Below are 23,741 nucleotides of genomic sequence, written 5' to 3' on the forward strand. Positions count from 1 at the left end.
ATGTAACTGGGGTGCAAGGAAAAGCAATTTCCAAGCAGACAATTTCGAAATGGATAGGAAATTGCATTCGCTTCTCTTTTCATGGAAAGACAGCTCCTGAACATATCAGGCCTCATTCCACAAGGGCCACAGCCACCACTACAGCTTTCCTACGAGGGGTGGCTACCAAGAACATTTTAGAAGCTGCTACTTGGAGCTCCGTGCATACATTTGCCAAGCATTATAATCTACCTTTATACTCCAGATCCCGAGCAGGCTTTGCAACTGCAGTTTTACAGGGATCTTAACTACACCATCCTTATCTTAGTACCTCCTCCCCCAGTTTGGCTATGGTATTCTACCCATATGTTATGACTGCAGATGCATCCTTGAAGGACATAGTACAGTTTTGTACCTACCATAAATGTAGATGTCCGATAGGTATGCATCTGCAGTCAGGATTACCCACCCTCCTTCCCCTCTGTAGTATTCCTAGGGTGCTTACCCCTCTTTCAGCTAGCTGGGGGAATCTGTTATGGTGTATTTGTTTGTTTGTATATATGTATATATTTTTTGCTACTGTTTGGAACATTCAACATTTATCCAAATTTAGCCTTCCTAGAGGGCACCTGGCATCTGGGGCAAGAAACACTGAGGAAAATGGCGTCGGCTGATGCCTTTATACCCCAGAAGCTATAACGTCGGGGAAAGTGCAACATCAGCCGAGGCCAGACCCAGACTTTGGAATCCGGACAACCGAAAGGCTGCCTGAGGCAGGACAACCCATATGTTATGACTGCAGATGCATACCTATCGGACATCTACATTTATGGTAGGTACAAAACTGTACTTTTTATATGCTCAAATATCAGCAGCATGTCATGGCATTGCTTAAATAGAAAATGTTATTAAAATCTGAACGTGCAGAAAACAAGGAAATGCAGGATTTATTGCATGCAGCTGAACAAGTTGGAAAGCATACTTTGCAATGTGGATTTGATTCTTTAGAGGCATCCTGCAGGGCTGCAGTTACAGGTTCTGTAATTAGGAGGCATGCTTGGTTAAAGGAACAAAATCTGCCTGATCATGTTAAAGTCAAATTATTAGATGCACCTCTACAGCATGATACTTTGTTTGGTGGTAAGGCAGAAGAGATGTTAAAAAAAAAATGGAGGACAAAGCTAAATCTATGCAAACGGTCAAAGATTTTTTTACAAGTACAGCCACCTAGGTTTAGTAGACACTGGCCAACAAAGAATTGGTCCTTTCCTGTGTCAGACAGACCTCAAAGGGGCAGATCCAGATGCCCTAGAGGCAGATCCCAGGCGCAAGGTTCATACCGCTCAAAGCAATGGGGGGCTTCTACCTCCAAAGTTGGAGAAGACAAATCTCAGCCATCCAGGAAACAGTCCCAATGACTTCCCCCTGCCTGCACCAAGCACTTATCTCCTGGCAGCACCCTTGGGTGGGAAATTAGCACTTTTTTCACAAAATTGGCACATTATATTACAGGACAAATGGGTCCTAAATATCATGTCACAAGGCTACAAGTTCCATTTCCATACCCTGCCAAAGGCAAACGGCTGGCCAGATCTGCCAAAAAATCAATGGGCAGAGGCACAAAAACAAGTCTCATCCCTCATGGACATGGGGGCCATTCATCAAGTACCAGAGCAAGAGCAGGGACAAGGATTTTACTCAAGACTTTTCTTGGTACCCAGAAAGGACAAGGCCTGGAGGCCAATACTGGACCTATCTATTTTAAACACATTCCTGGATATACCAAAATTCAAGATGTTGACTTTGCAGCAGCTTCTGCCCATGCTGGCAAGGACGCTTTGCTTGTGACTTTAGACCTAAAAGAGGCATACCTGCATGTCCCAATCAGACAAAAATATGGAGAAGATACCTCAGATTTGAGGCTGGCTCAGTGTATTACCAATTCTCTGCACTGCCCTTTGGCTTATCTACTGCGCCCAGGGTCTTTACAAAGTGTCTGGCACCAGTAATTGCATTCTGCAGGCAAAGAGGACTACAAATATATCCTTACTTGGACGACTGTCTTATTCAAGCGGAGAACAAGGACATTCTAACTAACATGCCTAGGGTACACAGTCAATGAAAATAAATCAAAACTAGTACCCTCTCAAGAGATAATATTCCTGGGTGCAAGCTTAAATACAACTGCCCAGATGGCTTATCTCACACCAGACAAACAAAGGCAACTGACTGCCTATTTCAAAATGTTGGCAACAAAGGCCCAGTTATCTGCAAGAAAATTTCTGCAGGCTTTGGGCTTCATGTCCTCCTGCATCCTACTAATTCCATATGCAAGACTGCATATGAGGAAACTTCAGTGGTACCTAAAAAGTGTTTGGACTCGACATTGCCACAGCCTGTAAACTATGATTATTCTCATTCCCAGCCTGCAACAGGAGTTTCGATGCTGGGCAAAGGCTTGTCACCAAAACAAGGGACAGCCATTCACATTACCCCCAGCCAGGCAGACACTAACAATGGATGCATCAGATTATGCCTGGGGGGCCCACATGGCAGGAAGATGTATTCAGGGCACATGGACCTCAAACCAAATGCATCTACATATCAATCAAAAAGAAATGCTAGCAGTTCAAAATGCCCTGACAGCCTTCAAGGACCTACTTCATCCAGGACATCTACTGATAAAGACAGACAACACCAAGGTCATGTGGTATATAAACAAGCAAGGGGGTACACATTCTTACCCCCTTTGCAGACTAGCCATGACTTTCTGGAACACAGCATTGGCTTACCAAGTACATCTGCAAGCACAATTCCTGCCAGGAAGAAAAAATACTCTGGCAGACGAACTAAGCAGAAACCTCATGGATCCTTACGAGTGGCACCTGGATCCACAAGTCTTCAGCATGATAACAAGAAAATGGGGATGCCCGGACATAGATCTATTTACCTCCCCTCACAACTACCAACTAAAAAGATTCTGCACAAGGACTTATCACAGACAAGCATGGAAAGTGGGCGACCTATCAGTATATGCATTTCCCCCTCTGCCTCTCCTCCCCAAGGTACTCCTAAAGGTCAGATAGGAGAAGCCAAGGATGATGCTGATTGCCCCAGACTGGCCCCGCCAGCACTGGTATCCAATACTAAAGAGCTTGTCTCAATGCCCAGCTTGGACCTTACCTCAAATTCCTCAGCTACTGTCCCTGCAAAACAGTCTGATCCTACCCAGCCGACTCAGAACTTTAAACCTGACAGCATGGCTAATAATGTAGTCATACAAAACGCACCTCTCAGTAAAGCTGTGATGGATGTCATTTTGGAAGCCAGAAGGCCTAGTACTAGAAAATCTTATACTGGAAAATGGAAGAGATTCTGTGCTTGGAACCAGGCACAAGGAACTGATACAGCTTTGCCAAATATTCCTCAGATTTTGCAATACTTAACGGAGTTGCTGGACAAAGGCCTATCTTTTTCATCTATTAAAATTCATGCCTCTGCCATTTTGGCTCATTACAATGCAGAGCCACCAATCTTTTTCTCATCCCTAATTAAAGCAGTACCTCAGAGGAGCCAAAAATTTAAGACCTCCAAAGAGATCACCGATGCCTGCATGGGACCTCAATTATGTCTTGGAAAAACTCACCTTGCCGCCTTTTGAGCCAGCGGCTACTGCTGATATAAAGTTTTTATCTTGGAAAACAGCTCTGCTCCTAGCAATAACGTCTGCAAGGTGAATTTCAGAGCTACAGGCACTCATGACTGTGGAGCCTTTTATCATTTTTTATCCAAACAGGGTCTCTCTGAGGACAAACCCAACATTTATGCCTAAGGTGGTGTCCAGTGTGGCTCTCAACCAAACTATTCACCTGCCAACCTTTTACCCAAATCCACAGAACAAGGGGGGGAGAATTCTGCATTCTTGGGATGTACACAGACAGCTTAGATTCTACTTGGACAGAACCAAAGTTTTCAGAAAGATGGAGCAATTACTAGTGGCATATGCTGCAGCATCGCAAGGAAAGGCTATCAAAGTAGACTATTTCCAAGTGGATAGGCCACTGCAATGTACACCATGGCAAGCCAGTACCTAAGGGCATTAGGCCACACTCAACCAGAGCTGCTGCCACTTCAGCAGCCTTTCTCAGGAGAGTACCTACCAAGGACATTTTAGAGGCTGCTACTTGGAGTTCAGTGCACACATTTACAAAGCGCTATCATCTGCCATTCTACTCTAAATCCAGGGCAGGCTTTGCCACTGCAGTTCTGCAGGGCCTCTTAGCCGCTCCTAATGCTGTTTAGCTCCAGCCTTCCAACCTTGGCTTTGGGACTCTACCCAAATGTAATGACTGCAACAGTGAAACACGAAGAACATAGTACAGTTGTGTACACTTACCATAAATGTAGATTTTCAAGTGTATTCACTGTTGCAGTCCAGGTTACCCACCCACCATTCCCCTTTCTTCTGTTGGAACCTATGTGGTGTATTTGCTTGTAGATGAAGGTATAGTTTATATTGGTGCATGTATTTATATATATATATATATAATATATATATATATATATATATATAAATTTTGGCTACCCTTTAGGGGCACCTGACATCTGGGGCAAGAAAACTAAAAGAAATGGGCGTCTGTCAGATCTTTTAAGGCGACAGTAGCCGATGCAGGACCCAAGACTTTGGAATTCAGGCCGGCTGAGGGCAACCTGCCAGCAGGATTACCCAAATGTAATGACTGCAACAGTGAATACACTCGAACATCTACATTTATGGTAAGTGTACACAACTGTACTTTTCTCCAGCAAAAAAACAGCCCCATATATATAGTCCGTTCCGTCTATGCACAGATGAATATATCAGTAATGTTTGCTGTCTTTAGGACTGCACATATAGCTATTTAAACAGAGCTGTAACTATAGCTACATAGACATATAGTGCAAGTTATCCAGAGAAGAAAACCATACTTCTACCTATATCATGCTCTGTGTGGCTGTTTCTTCTGTATTATGCTGACATACTGACATGTACTTAATTTCCTTATCTGTGTCCCTGTAAGTCCTTGATGAACGGTACCTACCCGACTTTCAGCTTTACCATAAAATCGCTAGTGCCATTAGGCTATTACTAATCTCCAATTTCTCTGTCAAACCAGGAGTCTGGTCTCCGATCTGTGCCAAAATTTGGCACCAACATGTATCCAGATGCAATATAAACCCCAAATCCCTTCATTACATAGTTCCAGCAAATTTTAGGAATCTCAAGATTAATAAAATTTTAAAACAAATAATAAAAAGATTCCAGGAGTTGATAAAATCCCTGAAACTAGACAAGATATTATCCATCCTTCAACATATCCACTTAAATCCAAACATCAACATAAACAACAAGATGTAAAACCTAATGGACTATCCACTGATTAAGGAACTCACTGTTTGGGATATATATATATAAGCACAAAGAGAAAACATTGCAAGAATTGTGACTAGCACTTTAAATAAAAATACAATATTATATTACATCAGATTAGGGAGATAACGCTACCATTTTTCAAAGCTTCGCCTATAAATAGGAATGAAATAACTAGGCTGATAGACATCACTGAAAGCCTAGCTAGTAGGAATAAAACGCTTTGTTATGTATACAATCTGATTAGTGCAGTCAGGTATGAAAATTCTCTACTTTATTCTAACTGCTGGGACCAAAGGGGATGAATATTTACAGAAGAGCAGAAACTGAAAGCAATTGACTCCACTGTTAACTTTATCTCCATTCAAAAAATTTATGTATACACAACTAATGATCAACAATAACGTGTATTACACTCCTTCCATCTTGAACAAACTTGATCCTAACAAATCACCGGCATGTATATGCTGTCCTTTTCCTAAAGCTGACGACCTGCACGTACTATGGTTTTGTAAATATTCCCAGAATCTTTGGGGTTCTCTTAAGGTGCGACTAGAAAAAAAATGGGATGATATAAATCAACCCTCTCGTGGGAATTTGCTGTTCTTTGCATCACTGACTTGAAACTCTCTAAGTTAGAATATCATATCATAATTGCTCTTTGTTTCGTTGATCAAACTGTATATAAAACCAAAAATTGGTTAGATCGTACCAAACTTTCATGGAATGAATTTAGGAAGATGGCAACATCATGTATATCCTCTCAAAAGCTTATTGTTAGTAATGGTAAAAAATGAGCTTATTATCAGAAATTTTGGAAAATTCTCTTTGACCACACATATTAGAGGATTAACTAAAGAGATGTAATATTGAAATAATTCAAATGGTGGTTAGAGTGAAACAAAGCCCACTTCATCACAATGACATCAGTTTGTGCATTAATCTATCTAGATGAGGTAATTTTGAATCCACATATTATGATATCCATTTCCTTATACCGATGTTTAGTAGCTCTTATTATAGATATTGCATATAGACATTAGATTTGACTTAGTAGTTTTGAGACTTATGTGTAACCATTATTGTATTTTTTATTGTGTGATTTATCCTGGTCTGTATTTGGTGCACTACGGAAATAAAAAAATACTATTGGGGGGAAAAAAAAACCTTGATGAACGGTGCAGTCCATTATGGAGTTCAGAGCTGTAACAAGATGTAAATTGTGATAGATTACAGATACTTAGCAGTGTAACAACTCCTCTGTATCAATCATCCCTGCATTTTATAGACTTAGAGTTGCTATGTCCAGTCCTGTATGCAAGTCATCCTGATTCTGTACACAGTGTTGTGTAGTTCTCCTTAAAACCGTACATTGTATGAAAAAACATAAGCTGTTAGTCATGTACAGGTCTTGCTCTTTCCCAGCTGAAGAACCAAAACTTAACCAAATTAATAAGGAACTTGAGAATACTGTGAGATGCACCAAGGCCATCTGTGAGCACAAGATAGCCAGCAACACTAAAGATCACCATAAAGCCTTATTTTAACTGTGTATATAAAATCCACAATAATGCCTTGCTGTGTTCCAAACTCATTGTAAGTGGTACTAACCACACCAACCCAGAATCCATAGCTAACATCTTGTATAATAAATTCAGCTGTAATTTTAGTGCAACTACTAATATGGTCTGTCTTCTCTGTACCAGCTTAGATCAACCCCTCCGTCGTTGTTGAATACATCTTGTATTCCTGTCTCTCCAGAACAAAAAATAACACCTCCATGGTTCCTGATAACCTACATGGCTGTTCACTGGTAAGCTTAAAGATTCAGCTCGCCAAACTTCTCCAAATCCTCTTTAGTTAAAATCTCTCCACAGGACATATACCTGAAGAATGGAGAAACAGCATAGTTGTTCCAATCATGGGGGGGGGGGGGATTCTGCTGACTCTGGCAACTGTAGGCCATCAGTCTCACTAGCCTTGTCTATAACGGCATGGAACAAATTATTCTAGAGTATGCTGAATCTGCAGACCCTAGACCTTTTGCATTTTGGCTTTAAGAGTAGGTTGAGCCTTCTTAATCTTGTTAGTTCTTTAAAAAGAAAAGTCATAAAAACCCTAGACAAAGGATTTCCTTTTGATACTGCTTATCTGGATTTAGATAAATTCGCCAATGACTGCAAGGTAGGAATTATCTTGAACTCCTGTCATATTCAGTGATACTCTCATAGGGTCTTAGTGTTGTAATCATGTTAGTTTATTTTGACCATTTCTTTTGCCTTTGCTACAGCACCCTAAACACAAAAAGTTTAGTATAGCTTCATTTGGTAAAATTAGCAGTCCTGCACAGTATCACTTAAATGGAATTCACTTTAAGACTGACACCATTAATCTAGATTTTTGGAACGTAAATAGACTTAATCTCCATTATTTTCAGAAAACCCTTCTTTTCTCATCCTGTCATAGGTTGTTATGCAGATCTCTGTTCATATTAATTCCCTTTATTTTGTAATATGTTTAATTAAACAGCTCCCGCAGCTAGGAAGACCAAACCTTTTTCTAGCTAAAATAAATCAAGGGCTTGTTGCTGTTTATTATAAAACAAAATAAAGATGTTATTTTGGGAAAAAAGTAAATAAATCCAGGGTTTGAAAAAAATACTTGCATTTGGATAGACTAAAAACCTTGTCCTTATTTTCTGTGATGTGCAGAATCCAGCAAAGTGATCTGTGTTTTGCTTTTAGAACCGTGAAAATCCATGCTCTGTCACCTCATTTTCTTCAAAAAGAAACACTGGTTAATACTTGTTCCAAACACCTAGTTCTACAGGAGAATGTCATTCCATTTTGAGAATAAATTCATCACCCAGGGCCTTTGTTGCCCATGGAACAAGCTTCCTCTTACGTTTAGTGTAAAACTCTATAGCAAAATTTAAACTTCAGTTAGATGAATGGATGGAATCCCAGAAGTCACTGACTACAAATTTCTAGCTATGCTAAGCTAATATTATCACATCTCCGTCATCCCTGTTCCTTCACAGCTTCACTTTCCTCACATTTCCCTAGCTTTTCTGTTTCCCTTCCCTCTAGCATAATCGGAGATGAAAATATTTTGTTTAAATCTCTTAAATTAACTCTGTATCATACCACCACCATTATTAATCGCCATCTGAACTGTTGGCTCATGTGCAAAAATCCTTCTTTTAAGGCATTGTTAATTAAACCTATACCTTGTACTGCTGACTTAGGATAAATCTGTGACCATGAAATCGAAATTGTGCTGGTCCTTCATGAGTCAGAGTTCAGTGATTGAATGAGCAGGATTATTGGGTTTAGCAGCCATTCACAGTTCCTTGTCTTTAGCTTCATTCAGTTTGAGTTTTTGCTTATGCATGTGATGCCTCCAGGAAATTTGTCAGCTACATTGTTATTGCATTTACCCTATTTATTTATTATGTCTATTTCTTCTGTCTTTTCTACAGCATCTTTTGTGAGTCTTTGAAGATTTTTTTTATTACCACTGTGGTCCTGAATTCCTTGGGACCAAAAGAGGTTAAACCATGTTTATCATCTCCAGTCTGCCTGAACCTTTGATTTTCAATTTTTGGATGTATTAGTGGTTTCCTCCATTGAAATAATACCGCATACCTGCTTTTCTTTAGGCCACATTTCAATTTTGGCCTTTCAAAGGTAAGCCTTTACAGCTTTGAATATTGATGGACAGTTCTTGTAATTGTTAATCATGGCTGATTTGTAGTGTTTTCACTCTTAGTTAGCATTATCACCTTTTCCAGGATCTGCTGCATTGAGAATTTGATCTTGTAAGAACTTTACTGCGGTAGATGTAAAAGCATTAAACAATCTCGTCAGCTCATTGTTACTAAATACTTGGGCATGCTTTTAGATCTCATTCCATCTCACCAAAATCTGAGAATTGTCTGTCTTTAAAAGTCTCTTTCTGCTTCTTCAAATACAAACAATACTGCAAACTGCTGTAAATAAATTTTGCATTTTTGTGTGCGTGTCAGACACAGAACCGTTCTTCTTCAGAAAGCACATGGACTTCAGATAACTGGCAGAGCTATATTTTTTTTAAACAGCAAGTTAAAACTCCTAGTTATTCATTCAGCAGTAACAATGCAGATATTATTGCTCATACTAGACCCCATTTTGGTTCATTTTGGTAAGTGAGTGAGCCTTCACTAAGATTGGCCTCACAGCTGGAATATTTTGCCTGCAGAAATTAGAAACCCAGAAAACACTACTCTGTTTTCAAGGCAAATAAAAGAACCTCTCTCCAAAGGGCTCAAATGCAAATGCCTTAGGGTTAACAAGTAGTATAAATAAAAACAAAATAGTTTGTAGCCGAAACATGGGAGGAAAAAATCTATTTTGTAGCTGATGGACAAATCGCTAGTGTTTAATCTTTTGTAGTTGATGGACAAATTGCTAGTGTTCAAGTGAAATCCATTTTTTAATGTTTGATGAACAACTATAAGTTAATATTGTAATGATTTAAACATACTTTGTTTTGAATGTGCCTAACAAATGTCATCTTCCTTACGTGTCTTCACTTTTATATGCAGTTTGTAATATAGCAATTGTCTTCTCACTATATGTGAAAATATCTGTTCTTGTCATTGTGAATTTCTGTACTTGTCAGTAAGTTGGCTCGTGGCTGAAATGGGTCTGTGGACCAACACAAGTTAAATTAATAAATAAGTAAGTACACTTAATCAGACTACTTATCTAACTGATCTACTGATTTGCAATCATACTCATATTGAATTGCTGTATTTAATTTCATTAGTCACTTGTCTGTACTGACCTTGTTAACCTTAGTTCTTTTACATTTGCTTCCTGTTCATTTAGCCTTTGGCATTTTTTTGTCTGAACTTTGTATGCATACATGTTTTACTCGTAGCACAGAGAAATCTGTTATTAAAATACGAGTTTTATCCTGTTTATGGATTATGATCAGGATCTTTTACTGCCTTTCTGACTCATTGGTCTTTCTAGACTTCCAAAGCAAGTGTCTTGAAGGAGTTATTGACTTCTGAAAGGAATATAGTTGCTTGCCTTGTTCTGTGTGGGTGGGTGTCTTCCAGGCCATGGGGTAGAGCATTTTGTCCTTCTGTCATCGTCCTGTTGTTAAGATGCTGTTCATGGTTTCTACTGACTGTTTTTAGGCAGTTAGAAGGGACCTATACTTCCACATATCCTATGTGGTTGCTGTATTGTAATACCAGGTCTATATACAGAAGGTCATGCATTATCTTCAGCCTGTTGTTTATCCATGGCCTGGTGTTTGTAAAAGATATCTGATTTGATGGCAGCTTTAATCCTTCATTGGTGGCAGATATGTCCCCTGAGTTGTTGATTATTCAACACTCCCACTGTACAATATCTGGGTGAGTTGTGCTGTTTCATTGCATGCTTCTACAAATGTCTCTGGCTTCTAGTGGAGTGGTCAATTCCTTTAAATATGTTGTGAGAACAGGAGCAAACTACAGGTACCTCTTTATTTACTCTCCATCTACTTGTATGTTGACATACCTTGATGAGTGTTTAGACTTCCTTCTGGCTTTACTCTTGCTTTCTTGTAACTGGTTATTTTTTGGATGACTTTAGCAGTCAGGTTGTTTGGCGTCTCTTGTAAAATAATTCCTCTGTATTGTGAAAAGATTTAGATTTACTTAGGCAATTTCATCTGTGACCAGTGAATGTAAGCATATTGTGGACCTGTTTTTCCAGATTGACTTGTCTGCCTGTGATCTGGGTGAGCATGTTTCTCTTTAGTTGTTGAAAATCTATGCCCAGGGAGATTTCCACTATAAGTAACTGATATCAGCACACTTCTAAGTGGTTTGGAGGCTATACAGCTGTCGAGCCTTGCAAGTTGGATGACTCAAACCTGCCACCACTGCGGCAGATCTCCTTCCTGCAGAATATCTACAAAAAGCAGCAAATGCCATAGCCTACCCAGTCTCCATTCTGATCAACAGAACAATCTCTGAGGGTGCAATTCCTTCCATTTGGAAGATTGCACACATTATCCCCCTTCATAAGGGTGGAAATTCTAGGGAACTATCCAATTACAGACCAATTACCATACTGTCTCCTCTGGCAAAAATCATGGAGAAATGCATTCATATGCAACTGCTAAAACACCTAATTGATAACTTATTAGCTAACTGCCAACATGGCTTCAGACCATTTCACAGTACTACTACTGCCCTTCTATCCTTCTCCGACTGTATAAATAAAAATCGCAATAACAACACTCTAACCTCAGCCCTCTTTATTGATCTCTCTAAAGCCTTCGACATGGTTAACCACCAACTTCTCATAAACACACTGAAAAACCTATCTCTTGATACACTTACTATACAATGGTTTCAATCCTACTTAAGCAATAGGCAACAGGCAGTTATGTGGGAGAACAACCTATCTCCCCATCTCCCCATTGCACTAGGTGTCCCCCAAGGTTCTATACTTAGACCACTTCTGTTCTCTATTTTCATCAACGACCTGCATACTGTTATTCCTCAAGTTTCCTTAATACAATATGCCGATGACTCCACATTAATATGCTCAGCCCCAACTCCAGCAGACCTTCAATCTCTCACACAAAAAGTGTTTAACATAGTTGAGTAATGGCTACAACATCAGTGCCTCATCCTAAATCCCCAAAAAAACAAACTTCTACTTTTTACTCCCACCCACAGGGCCACACCTCTACACTTTACTGTCACATCTAACAATGGAACCATCATATCCCCCGACTCTACCACAAAACTCCTAGGGGTTCTAATTGACAATAACCTTAACTTTGAAGGCCACATTAACAATACCATAAAAACAGTCAACAAAAAACTAGGCTCCCTCTATAGAATCAAATCCTTTCTTACCCCACTAGCAAGATCTACTATTGCCCAGACCCACTTAATCTCTACCCTCCTCTATGCCTCCCCTATATATACTAACCTCTCAAAAAACAACATGAACAAACTGGCTGTATCCTACAACAATATTGCGAGATTTGCGACAGGCTCTATATTTAGGACCCATCACTGTATTAATTATCAAAAACTAGGTTGGCTAGAGTTACCTAATCTACTTCTATTTAAACAATTAACATTGGCCTATAAAATCCTGTATCAGCCTAACAGCACACCAGTTCTTACCAACCTTATCACCCCCTACAGCAACCTTAAGACCCTACGTTCATCTAGCAAAATACTAGTACAAATACGCAAAACCTACAATAAGGCAGGGGACTCTCTGTTCTCTAATACCGTGGGTAAAACCTGGCAAACTCTCCCCAGCAACCTGACCTCCCTACCTTCACTACCACAATTTAAAATCAGGCTTAAAACCTACCTCAAATCACATTGGTTGTGCACCTGTCTGAACCCAGACTAACCTCTCACGTCTACTTTTCACTAAGTTGCAAGTCTTAATTACTGTATAATTTAACTGCCTAATGAAAACCAGAATTATAACTGGCCTTTCAATTGATTGGACTCTCTTTCTATATCAAAATATGACTCTGTCTCCCTACTATGTTAACATATATACTTAACATAAGATACTACAATCAAATGTGTTGTGAACTGAACATATTTCCTTATTTACTAAACTACTTACTCCAATATGATCTTTCATGCATAAAATAGTTTACCTTTATATGGTACTTCCACCTGTTAAACTTTGAATTGTTTTATTTTTTTGATTCAAGTAAAATATTGTTCTGTACTCTCGAGGAGCTTTTCTCCCCGGGCCTCTGCTGAAAATGGAAATGTAACCAGCTGGACTAGCCCGGTCAGCAAATGTAAAATAAATAAATATTTTTTTTCTACTGAAGAATATGAGCTTGCCACTTGTTTTTTTTTTTCTCAGCTAAATTTAAATGTTTTAAAATTAAGATCTGCAGAGTTGTACAGTTGATTAATATTTACTTGTATGAATTTTATATTTTGAGTTATAACATTTTGGTCTTGGCTTATTTAAAGTTTTAACATGTAAAATGGATCTATCACCTGATATATTTTGGTCATGTGACTAATTGGAAGGTTTATATTTGAGTGTAATTAAATTGATGGTGTTCTGAAGAAGTCCTGATACTGTGGGATGAAAGCACTTAACACAAAGTTTGTGCTGGTGTGATTCTGTCATCTGCAATTATTCATTATTAGTAGAACTTTATCACTGCCTTTTTGGTTCGAACTCTGTAGCTGCACTGTTTTTGGATCAGCTGTACATGAAGTAATTTCCTAGTTTTAAGGTATGCATGTGATATTTACGCATGTTCAAAAAAGATTTAATACTAGTTGGAAAGTTAATCTTTTATCAGCTTGTATCTTTCCCATTGAGTCTGGGGTCTTCCAGCACTGTTAAAGAAGGCCTTAATGATCGTGATTCTTAATAAATTTACTTTGGATCCTGATGGCCTTGATGGTTTTACACATCTTCAGTTGTTAATGCACAAAAGCAGATTGAATTCCAGCTGACGAGCTCAATCTAGCTGGACAAGCTTCCAAGTCAATTTAGGAGAATAAACCCAGTCCTCGATCTGTGATCTCATATTTCAAAAGTTGAATAAAACCACTAAATTCTTCATTTTGGTTTTCAAAAGCTTTATTTTTGAAGAATGTCCAACTTGGAAGCTTGTCCGGCTAGATTGTTTGTCAGCTGGAATTCAATCTGTGTTTGTGTATTTTTTAAGTTAGTATCTTCATTGAAATTCAAGCTCAGAGAAGCCTTTGGGGTATAGTCTCTTAACTTGAAAATCCTCTGTTATTAAAAGGCATGCTTGGCTCAGGGAGCGGCCCCTACCAGAGCTTGTCAAGGCTAAGCTTTTAGATGTACCTTTGCATAGGGACAGTCTTTTTGGCAGCAAAGCAGAGGAAGTGCTCAAGAAGATGGAAGACAAGGCCAAGTCTATGCAGACAGTTAAAGACTTTCTGCAAGTTCAGCCTCCTCTCTTAAGCAGGAATTACCCTTCTAAGAGTTGGACGTTCCCTGATACCAGCAGACAGAACTGTTCTAGGTCTAGAGGTTACAGATCTTGTAGGGGACAGGTGGCTACCCCTCAAAGGTCTAAGCATTCGCAGGCTTCCTCTTCCAAGGCGGGAAGTTCTAAGTCTGCATCTCAGTCTAAACATTCTCAGTGACTCTGTCCAACTTCTGCCTATTCTTGCCTGCCCGGAGAATCCTTTAGGGGGACGGTTGGCCCTTTTTGCAAATGTCTGGTCCACCATCACAGATGACAAATGGGTACTCTGAACTGTATCCTTAGGACACAAGTTTTCTTTTCACACCTTTGTAGGACCCAAAGGATTCCCGGACGCTCCTGCAAACCAAAGGGCAGAAGTAGAAAAGCAAATTTTGTCTCTGTTACATCTGGGAGCAATAGAATCAGTTCCTGCTTAGCAGGTAGGCCAGGGTTTCTATTCCAGACTTTTCCTAGTTCCAAAAAAAGAAGGCACCTGGTGTCCTATCCTAGAGCTATCCATCCTGAACTCTTTCTTGATAATTCCAAAGTTCAAAATGCTCACTCTGTATCAGTTGCTGCCAGTGTTAGAAAAGGATTCCTGGCTGGTAACGTTGGATCTCAAAGAAGCATATCTGCACATCCCTATCAGGGAAAGTTGCAGGCAATACCGTTGTTTCAGGGTGGGCAAGCAGCATTATCAATTCTCTGCACTGCCCTTTGGCTTATCTACTGCTCCCAGAGTTTTCACAAAGTGCCTGGCTCCAGTCATTGTTTTTTGCAGGCAGAAGAAAGTTCAGATTTATCTATACTTGGACGACTGTCTAATTCAAGCAAATTCTCAGAAACAGCTGTTAAAGGATCTAGAATTTGTAAAGACTCTTCTCTCTTCCCTGGGTTACACTCTCGACGAGGAAAAATCAAAAATGGTGCCATCCAAAGAGATAACATTCCTGGGAGTGAGTTTGAACACTGCTGCCCAGATGATATATCACACCCAGGAGAAGCAGACAACTATTTGTTTACTTCAGGGACTTGGCAAGCCTGTCCCAGCTCCCTGCTGGAAATACCTGCAAGCTCTGGGATTCATGGCCTCTTGTATTCTCATGATTCCATATGCAAGACTGCGTATGAGGAAATTGCAATGGTACCTCAAGAACAATTGATGTCAACACCCACAGGACCTGGATGCGATAATTCCTCTGCTTCCAGCAGCAGCCTGTCTACAGAACAAAGGCATGCCTTTTCACCCACCCTTTGCCACTCAAGTTCTTACCACAGACGCATCGGACTATGCCTGGGGAGCTCACCTGGATTGCAGATGCATACATGGAAGTTGGAATGCCCAGCAGATGCACCTGCACATAAATTTAACGGAGTTGATGGCAGTCCAGCAGGCCTCACTAGCTTTTAAGCATTTTCTTTCTCCGGGGACCCTGCTTGTCAGGACGGACAATCACAGTCATGTGGTGCATCAACAAGCAGGGAGAGACTCATTCTTACCTCCTGTGCAGACAGAGCATGAGTCTTTGGTCCATAGCAGCATCCCTGGGCCTGCATCTCCTAGCTCAGTTTCTTCCAGGAAGGCTCAATGTTTTGGCAGACTAGTTGAGCAGACGGACCCTGGATCCTCACGAGTGGCAGCTGAACAGAGCAGTTTTCTACAGCATCAGTCAACGTTGGGGCACTCCTCAAGTGAATCTTTTCTCCTCTCCAGATAACCATCTTCTACCTCTTTTTTTGCACCAGACAGCATCACAGCAGAGCCTGGAAAGTGGATGCTCTGTCCTTCCCTTGGACACTGCTGTCAGTTTATGCCTCCCCCCCCTCTTCCTCTTCTTCGCAGAGTATTATTGAAGATCAGGGACGAACAACCAAGGACTATTCTCATAGCTCCAGACTGGCCCAGGCAGCATTGGTATCCACTGCTTCACAGTCTCTCCCAATTTCCTCCTTGGCATCCTCCTCTGAAGCTAGATCTTTTGGTTCAGGAAGGGGGAAACATTCTACATCCTCCGCTTCAGTGTTTCCATTTGGCAGTGTGGCTCATTGCTTGACTCCATCTTTTTCTTCTTCCCAGGCCAGGAGGCATAGCACTAGGAAGTCTTATGCTAGCGTATGGGAAAGATTCTCTCATTGGATGCAGGCTAGAGGGGAATCTTCTTCTCAGCCTACTCTTCCTCTGATCCTGGAATACCTGGCTGATTTGCTTCAGGGTGGTTTTTCTTTTTCCTCTATCAAGATCCATACTTCAGCCATTTCTGCTCATTGTTCTTTTGAACAACCCATTTTCTGTCATCCCCTGATGAAAATGTTTCTCAGAGGTGCTTGCAACTTAAGACCTCCCAGAAGGGCGCCTACTCCAGCCTGGGATCTTAATTTTGTTTTAGAGAAACTCACTCTTCCTCCTTTTGAGCCAGCTGCCACTGTAGATTTAAAGTTTCTCTCATGGAAGACTGCCTTCCTCTTGGCTATAATTTCAGCAAGGAGGGTTACGGAGCTGCATGCTTTGGCTGTGGAGCCTTTTCTTATTTTCCATGCAGATAGGGTCTCTCAGAACCAACCCCTCCTTTATGCCTAAGGTGGTTTCTAGCCTGACTCTTAATCAGTCCATACACCTTCCTACCTTCTTTCCTAATCCTCGAAATAGAGGTGAAAGAATCCTACATTCTCTTGATGTGCATAGACAGCTCAGGTTTTACCTGGACAGGACTAAAGGCCTTCAGAAATCAGCACAGTTATTGGTCATTGGTTAGGACTGCAAAAGTGAAACACGATGAACATAGTACAGTTGTGTACACTTACCATAAATGTAGATGTTCAAGTGTATTCACTGTTGCAGTCCTGGTTTCCCTCCCTCCTTCCCCCGTTTTCTTTTTTCCTAAGATACAGGCTACATTTGGTATTTGCCAAAATGGCTTTTGGTTTAAACCTTGTTTTCTGGGGGCTTCTGACTGTTATGGCAAGAAAGACTGAGGCAGTGACGTTTGCTGCCTCCTTTTGTATCTGACGCCCTGACGTCCTTTACAACCGACAACAGCCAATGTCATTTTTACTTACCTTTGGTATTCTGGCCGATCGAGGGCTACAGGGAGCAGGTTAACCCACTGGTTAGGACTGCAAAAACAATGAATACACTCTAACATCTACATTTATGGTAAGTGTACACAACTGTACTTTTCTCCATTCTCACTCTTGAGTTTTCTTCTAAATAAGTATACATCGTCAGAAAGGAAGTTATTGGTCTATAGTTTTTAGGATAGCTTAATACATTTCCTCCAGTGTAGCTCTTTTGAGTGTGTAAAACAAATATTCGTATCTCTGGAACCATAACTGTTAGAAGAAAACTGTAAATGGCAAACTGTTCGGGATAAATTAATATTTATATTGGTGGCATTCATTCAGTTTGATTCTTTAAACTGGATTTTATAAGCCAAAATAAAAGTAGTGAATATTAATTTTGTAATGTTGTTTAAACCGCTTATGATATCTCAGTAACCATTAAAGCAAGATGCATATTGCCAGCAGATTTTCTTCATACAGCTGTGAGCTTTCGTATGAGGCTGTGCAGGTCTGTCTGTGTTACCTGAATGTTGAGATATTTAGAGAAGAATGAAAATTATTACAAAACGAACAGTATACTTGTAATGATTGGGGAGAGATGGGTGAAGGCTGCCAGCCTAGTCAAATAGAATTTGATATATAATTCTGACATTTGTAAATAAATGTAAAATCCAGGCATGTTTTCTTGACTGTAAAAGAATACTGTGAAATGTGGAACTGCAAAATGTGACAACATTGCACTCTACTGGCCCAGTGAAGCATGTTGTGACACTCTCATGTTAGAATTCGGCTTCAGTGCGTCTGGATGAAGGTTTCATGCCCATTGTTTTAAGGCTAAAGTTCATTACCAGAATTTACATGTGGATGATACTTTACTGATCTGGTTTCTGTTAGAATATACATGTGAAATATCTTCTATTGTAAGTTTCTGAGCAGGTCTTAGATTGCTAAATAATGCAGTTTGTTTGCCTGGGAAAACCCAAGTGCCAACATGATGTAATTTGGGAGGGACCCAGCAGACATGTTTGTTAGTAATGTTTAAATACTGTTTCCCACAAGATTCTTTGATTTTGATCTTGGATATCTAACTCAACACTCTGCCTAAGCTCACATGTAAGTTTCTAGCACTGTGATTTCTTGTAGGTATAGTTAAAGCTAGTAAAGATTAATTAGGTATTTTTCTTTGAAATCAAACCTGTCCTACTGTAGTATTTTAAGTTTCTGTGTGATCTCTGAGCTCTTGTTTATCTCTGTGGGGTAGTAGTATTGTCTTGTGTTTTATTTATTGTTAATTATTCTTAAAACCTTCTACCCATGGCTGGTTTATGTAGTGATAAATTATGCTTTAGAGTACATTATATATTTGTAGAGTTTGCTGTCTAAGCCCTTCCAATAAGCCTAGACTAAATAGTCACATTACCATTGGATAATAATATTGCACAGTAATAATTGGATACCCTTTTAAGGGTCTTTTAGTAGCTGATCTTATTAGCTTGGTGGTGTCAGGGATTACTACTGTATGGTCTGGGTAAAGGGGCACAGCTGGAATCTGTGTCAGCCTTTCCCAGGAGTGTCTGTGAAGTTGTATAAATACTTATCTCAGTGTGTGTGTGTGTGTGTGTGTTGTGTCAGCTACTTAGGCAGGCACACGAAGCACTGGTTGGACAAAGAGGGTACTGGAGGCTTTAGCTTGCCCAGCTAGGCTAAGACCTGGACCCTATAGCTGTGCCAGTGGGGAGTCTTATTGGAGACCTGGTGAGCAAGGGAGCAACCAGCCCCAGACTGACTGTGATCTCTGTGTGTACTTAAGGGAAATTGTACTTTGCTGTTTGTATTAGTTGTCCTTTCCTCTCTTCTAGGAGATGACCTCCCTGGTGTTAGTGGTGAGGATTGAGGTTCCTTGATTGCTGGGCCAGGGCACGGTCGTCACAAGTGTTTGGCAGTGGTGGGTTCTACTTCACATACTAATTGGCTTTTAGTGGTGTGGGTAAAGCAAATTCCTGTAGCTTATCTACAGTGATCTCTAAAAGTGTTTTGTACTCTAAAACAGCCACGCAGTGTATACTCAGAGTTCAGATCACAATTGTTTTATTTCTTTTGTTAGCTTAGTGTTAGTCAGGGTGAGCAGGCAGCATGTCAGCAGAGGAGTATGGAAAGCTGACAAGGAGCCAGCTGGCAGAGATGTGCCAAGCTACGGGACTGGTGCATGGAAACCTGACTAAAGCAGACCTGATTGCAGCCTTGGTTACAGCTACATCAGAAAACAGCAGCCTGGAGGACAATCAGACTGACAGTGGAGCTACAATATCCTCGGAGAATGGACAGCTCAACCTTTCTGCAGTGGACTTAAAATCCAGCTGGAGCTAAAGGGACTTGAGTTGGAGGCCAGGCATATGGAACTAGAAGCAGCTGAGAAAATGAGGAGTCTACAAGCTGATGAAAATGAATGGCAGAGGAGGCATGAGAGGGAAATGCTGATTCTTTGCCAAGAGTCATGGAGGTAATTGGGAATGGAGTAACTTGATCCCAGAAGCACAAAAGGTCAGTAAATTTCTTCCACAGTTTAAAGAGGGGGATAATTTTGATAGCTTCATTCATATGTTTGAGCGGGTATGTAAACAGTATGAAGCTGACCAAGGGCTCTAGGTATGGTTCCTGACCCCCTTACTCCATTGTAAAGCTGTAACTTCTTTAGCAAAAATGCATGACACTGACTGTTTTGATTATACTGCTGTAAAAAGGCACTTGTTGGAATGTTTTAAGCCAACACCTGAAATGTATAGGAAAAAGTTTTGTGAGCATAGACGCAAGGCAGATAAGTGTGTGAATATGTTGCTAATCTGAGCACTTATTTTCATAACTGGGTGAGTGGATATCAGCTCGCCACTTTTGAAGGGCTGGCAGACTTTTTGGTTAGGGAACAAGCCTTTAGCACTTTGCCTGAGGACATGAGGATCTGGTTAACTGATAGACAGTATGCTACTTCAGATGAGTTGGGGAAAGAGGGAGACCTATACCTGGCCAGCAGGGCAGCCCTGCACAGGAAGGGGACCCCCAGTACTGCTCATGGGTCTAAAGTAACCCATGGTGGGCAGCACAGACTGCCCCAGCAGAATCCGCCAGTAGAAGGGGAAGCCACTAGTCCAGGTACACATCTAGGAGCTAGGGTTAAATGTTTTGAATGCAACCAGTGGGGCCATGTGGCATACAGGTGTCCACGGAGGCAAGGCGAGGAACCAAAGGTAAGGGAAGCCAGTAAGTGGAAAAGACAAAATGCCAACAGTGTGTTGTCTTGAGACAACAGGGGTATGGAACTACCATCCTGCAGATGTCCTGAGAGGGAAGGATTTGAATGAGGCCGTACTATGTACTTATGCAGTTACATGCAGTGAGGCTAGGAGACAAGCATGTGGGTCTGGTAGCCTGGGGGAGACCCAGACAGACTGCACACTTGCAGCCAGGACTGCTGAGGTGGTTACTTCAGGGAGTGAGCTACGCTGTAGCAGTGAGACTGAATGCGAGCCACAGCTGCTTGTGGGTACTGATGCTCCCGTGGGCAGGGTAACTGCAAAGGTAGAGGAGTAGTAGTACCCAGGCTGACAGTGAGGCACCACTGTCAGAGGATGCCAGACTTCCTGTGCAAGGGGAGCTGGGAAGGGTTACAAGGAGAGACTTGAGACAGGCTCAGCTCTCAGACCCTATATTGCAAGGCCTGAGGCAGGTAGCTAGGGAGGCACTTGATTCTCAAGGGAAGGGGGAATCTGTATACTGGAACAAAGGGTTACTGTACAGAGAGTGGACCCCTGAGGGAGGGCTAGAAGGTGAGAGAGTACAGCAGTTGGTAGTGCCTAGAGCTTACAGTCTGGCGTTTCTAGCCATAACCCATGATATTCCCTTTGTAGGTCATATGGGCATAAAACGTACAAAGAGGTGTATTATGCAAAGCTTCTATTGGCTTGGAATTTCCAGAGATGTAACAGGGCACTGCAGGACCTGTGAGCAGTGCCAAAAGATAGGCAAGGCAGGAGACAAGGTGAGAGCTCCTTTGATGCCTTTGCCTGTGGTTTAGGAGCCATTTCAGAGGATAGCTATGGATATTGTGGGTCCTCTGAGTACCCCAAGTTCCACGGGAAAAAAAGTATATCCTAGTGATTGTAGATTATGCTACACGATACCCTGAGGCAGTAGCTTTGGCCTCCATTGAGGCAGAGAAGGTAGAAAATGCTTTGCTAGAGATTTTCAGTAGGGTAGATTTCTCAAAGGAAATACTGTCTGACAGAGGTGCCAATTTTATGTCAGACCTGCTGGCTTGTCTGTGGAAGTCCTGTGGGGGGAAAGCGCATGAAGACCGCCCCCTACCATCCACAGACTAATGGTCTTGTTGAGAGGTTAAACTCTACAATCAAGTCCATGCTACGGACATTTGCAGATCAGTTTAAGAGGGAGTGGGACAAATATTTTCCCCATCTGTTTGCTTACAGAGAGGTTCCCCAGGAATCCACAGGTTTTTCACCCTTTGAGTTGCTGTATGGGCATAGGGTGAGGGGACCTCTAGATTTAATTTGAGATGAGTGGGAAGGTGAGTGGGAGTCTCACACAGAGTCTGTTGTGGCATATGTCCTGAACCTCAGGACAAGGCTCAGGGAACTCATGGGTTTGGCCCAGGAGAACCTGGCAGAAGCCCAACAACAGAAAAAATGTGTGGTATGACAGGAATGCTCGAGCTAGAGAGTATGCTGTAGGGCAGCAGGTGATGGTTCTCATTCTTGTCAGGCACAACAAGTTGCAAGCAGCTTGGGAGGGACCCTACAAGGTGGTAAGAAAGGTAAGTGATGTTAACTTACATGGTGGAACTGCTAGGCATGAGGCAGGGGCACTAATTGTACCATGTTAACATGATGAAAACCTTACCATGATAGGGAGGCCCTTGTGCTGAGCATTTGCAGTGGATTGCAGGAGGAGTCTGAGAGAGATCTTGTGACTGATCTCCTCAGTGAGGCTCAGGCTAACAAGCTGCTGGGACATTGCTACCCCTTCCACCGAGGTATCTCCTACCCAGGTTCGAGAAATCTGAGTAGTGTTGCAGGGGTTTGGGGGCATGTTCACCGGGAAACTAGGGAGCACCCACCTGGTGCAGCACCAGGTGGATACAGGACCACAAAGGCCTATCAGGCAGGCCCCTTATAGGGTGCCTGAGGGAGTCAAACAGACTCTGAGGGAAGAGGTACAGGAGATGTTGGAACTAGGGTTGAATCAAGAGTCCAACAGTCCCTGGGCCTCGCCAGTGGTACTCGTGCCAAAGAAGAATGGCAGCACCAGGTTCTGTGTGGATTACAGGAAATTAAACAGTCGCACAGAGTCGGATGCTTACCCGGTGCCTAGTACAGATGAGGCCCTAGAGCAGCTGGGTGGGGCTAAGTATCTTTTTTTATTTTTATTTTATTTTATTTTACATTTGTTGACCGGGCTAGTCCAACTGGATACATGTCCATTTTCAGTAGAGGCCCGGGGAGAAAAGCTCCACAATAAGAGAGAAAGGAAAACTTACATTTGCAAACAGAAAGAATTCTAATTATACATAATGATTAAGTAACAAAGAAAGACAACAAATTTAAAACTGATACATTCACATTCACATATTGTGTGAGTAAGCATAACATGGATACATTGAGCAACAGAAGGGCTGAGAATTATTAGCTCAGAGGAGAGGGAAGAGACTTTGGTGGTATGAGACATTTAGGATTAGTCTGGTTTAGGACATGGGCATAGCCAGTGTGATTTAAAAAATTCTTTAAGATTATTTTTGAATTGGCTAAGTGAGGTAATTAGTCTTAGATTATTAGGAAGGGAGTTCCATACCTTTCCAATGGAATTGGCATAAAGAGCATCACCACCCGAATTATTAGATTTAGTGGTTAGAACCAAGACACTATTTGAAGATCGAAGGCAGTTTAGATTGGAGTAAGGAGTCAGAAGTTTATTCAGTGAGGGAGTATTATCCGGCTGCTTAATTATTTTAAATGCTTCAGTGAGTTGGTTAAGTTTGAGAAGATTGGGAAGTTCTAGCCAGTCAAGTTTCCTTAGGTTATGGCATTGGTGAGTACGATAAGGTGATCCTGTTACAAATTTGGCAATATGGTTATAGGCAACAGAAAGTTTATTAACCTCTCTATTATTAAGGAAAGAAAGTACCGGAGAGGCATATAGTAGAGTGGAGAGGAGATGAGTACGAGCAATGGTTAGTTTAGCATAAGGAGTTAGAAAGTTCTTAATTCTGTACATAGAGCCAAGTTTT

At 41.3% G+C, this 23,741-nt stretch overlaps 1 protein-coding gene across 3 annotated transcripts in view; it reads left to right on the forward strand.

Annotated features, from left to right (window-relative positions):
• The window catches only part of TP53I13 (tumor protein p53 inducible protein 13), a 617,213-nt gene that overhangs the window by 193,601 nt on the left and 399,871 nt on the right, over positions 1-23,741 (forward strand). For 2 of the 3 annotated variants that reach the window (XM_044054452.1, XM_044054454.1), the window contains exon 1: positions 8,860-9,078. The exons of the other annotated variant lie outside the window; for it this stretch is intronic. The gene's annotated coding sequence lies outside the window, so the exon portion shown is untranslated. Of the gene's footprint in view, positions 1-8,859; positions 9,079-23,741 lie in introns of those variants that run through there. 3 annotated transcript variants of the gene reach the window in all.

The sequence above is a fragment of the Protopterus annectens genome, chromosome 13.part0, assembly GCF_019279795.1.
Source record: "Protopterus annectens isolate FY-2018-M chromosome 13.part0, PAN1.0, whole genome shotgun sequence".
NCBI classification, from domain to species: domain Eukaryota; kingdom Metazoa; phylum Chordata; order Ceratodontiformes; family Protopteridae; genus Protopterus; species Protopterus annectens.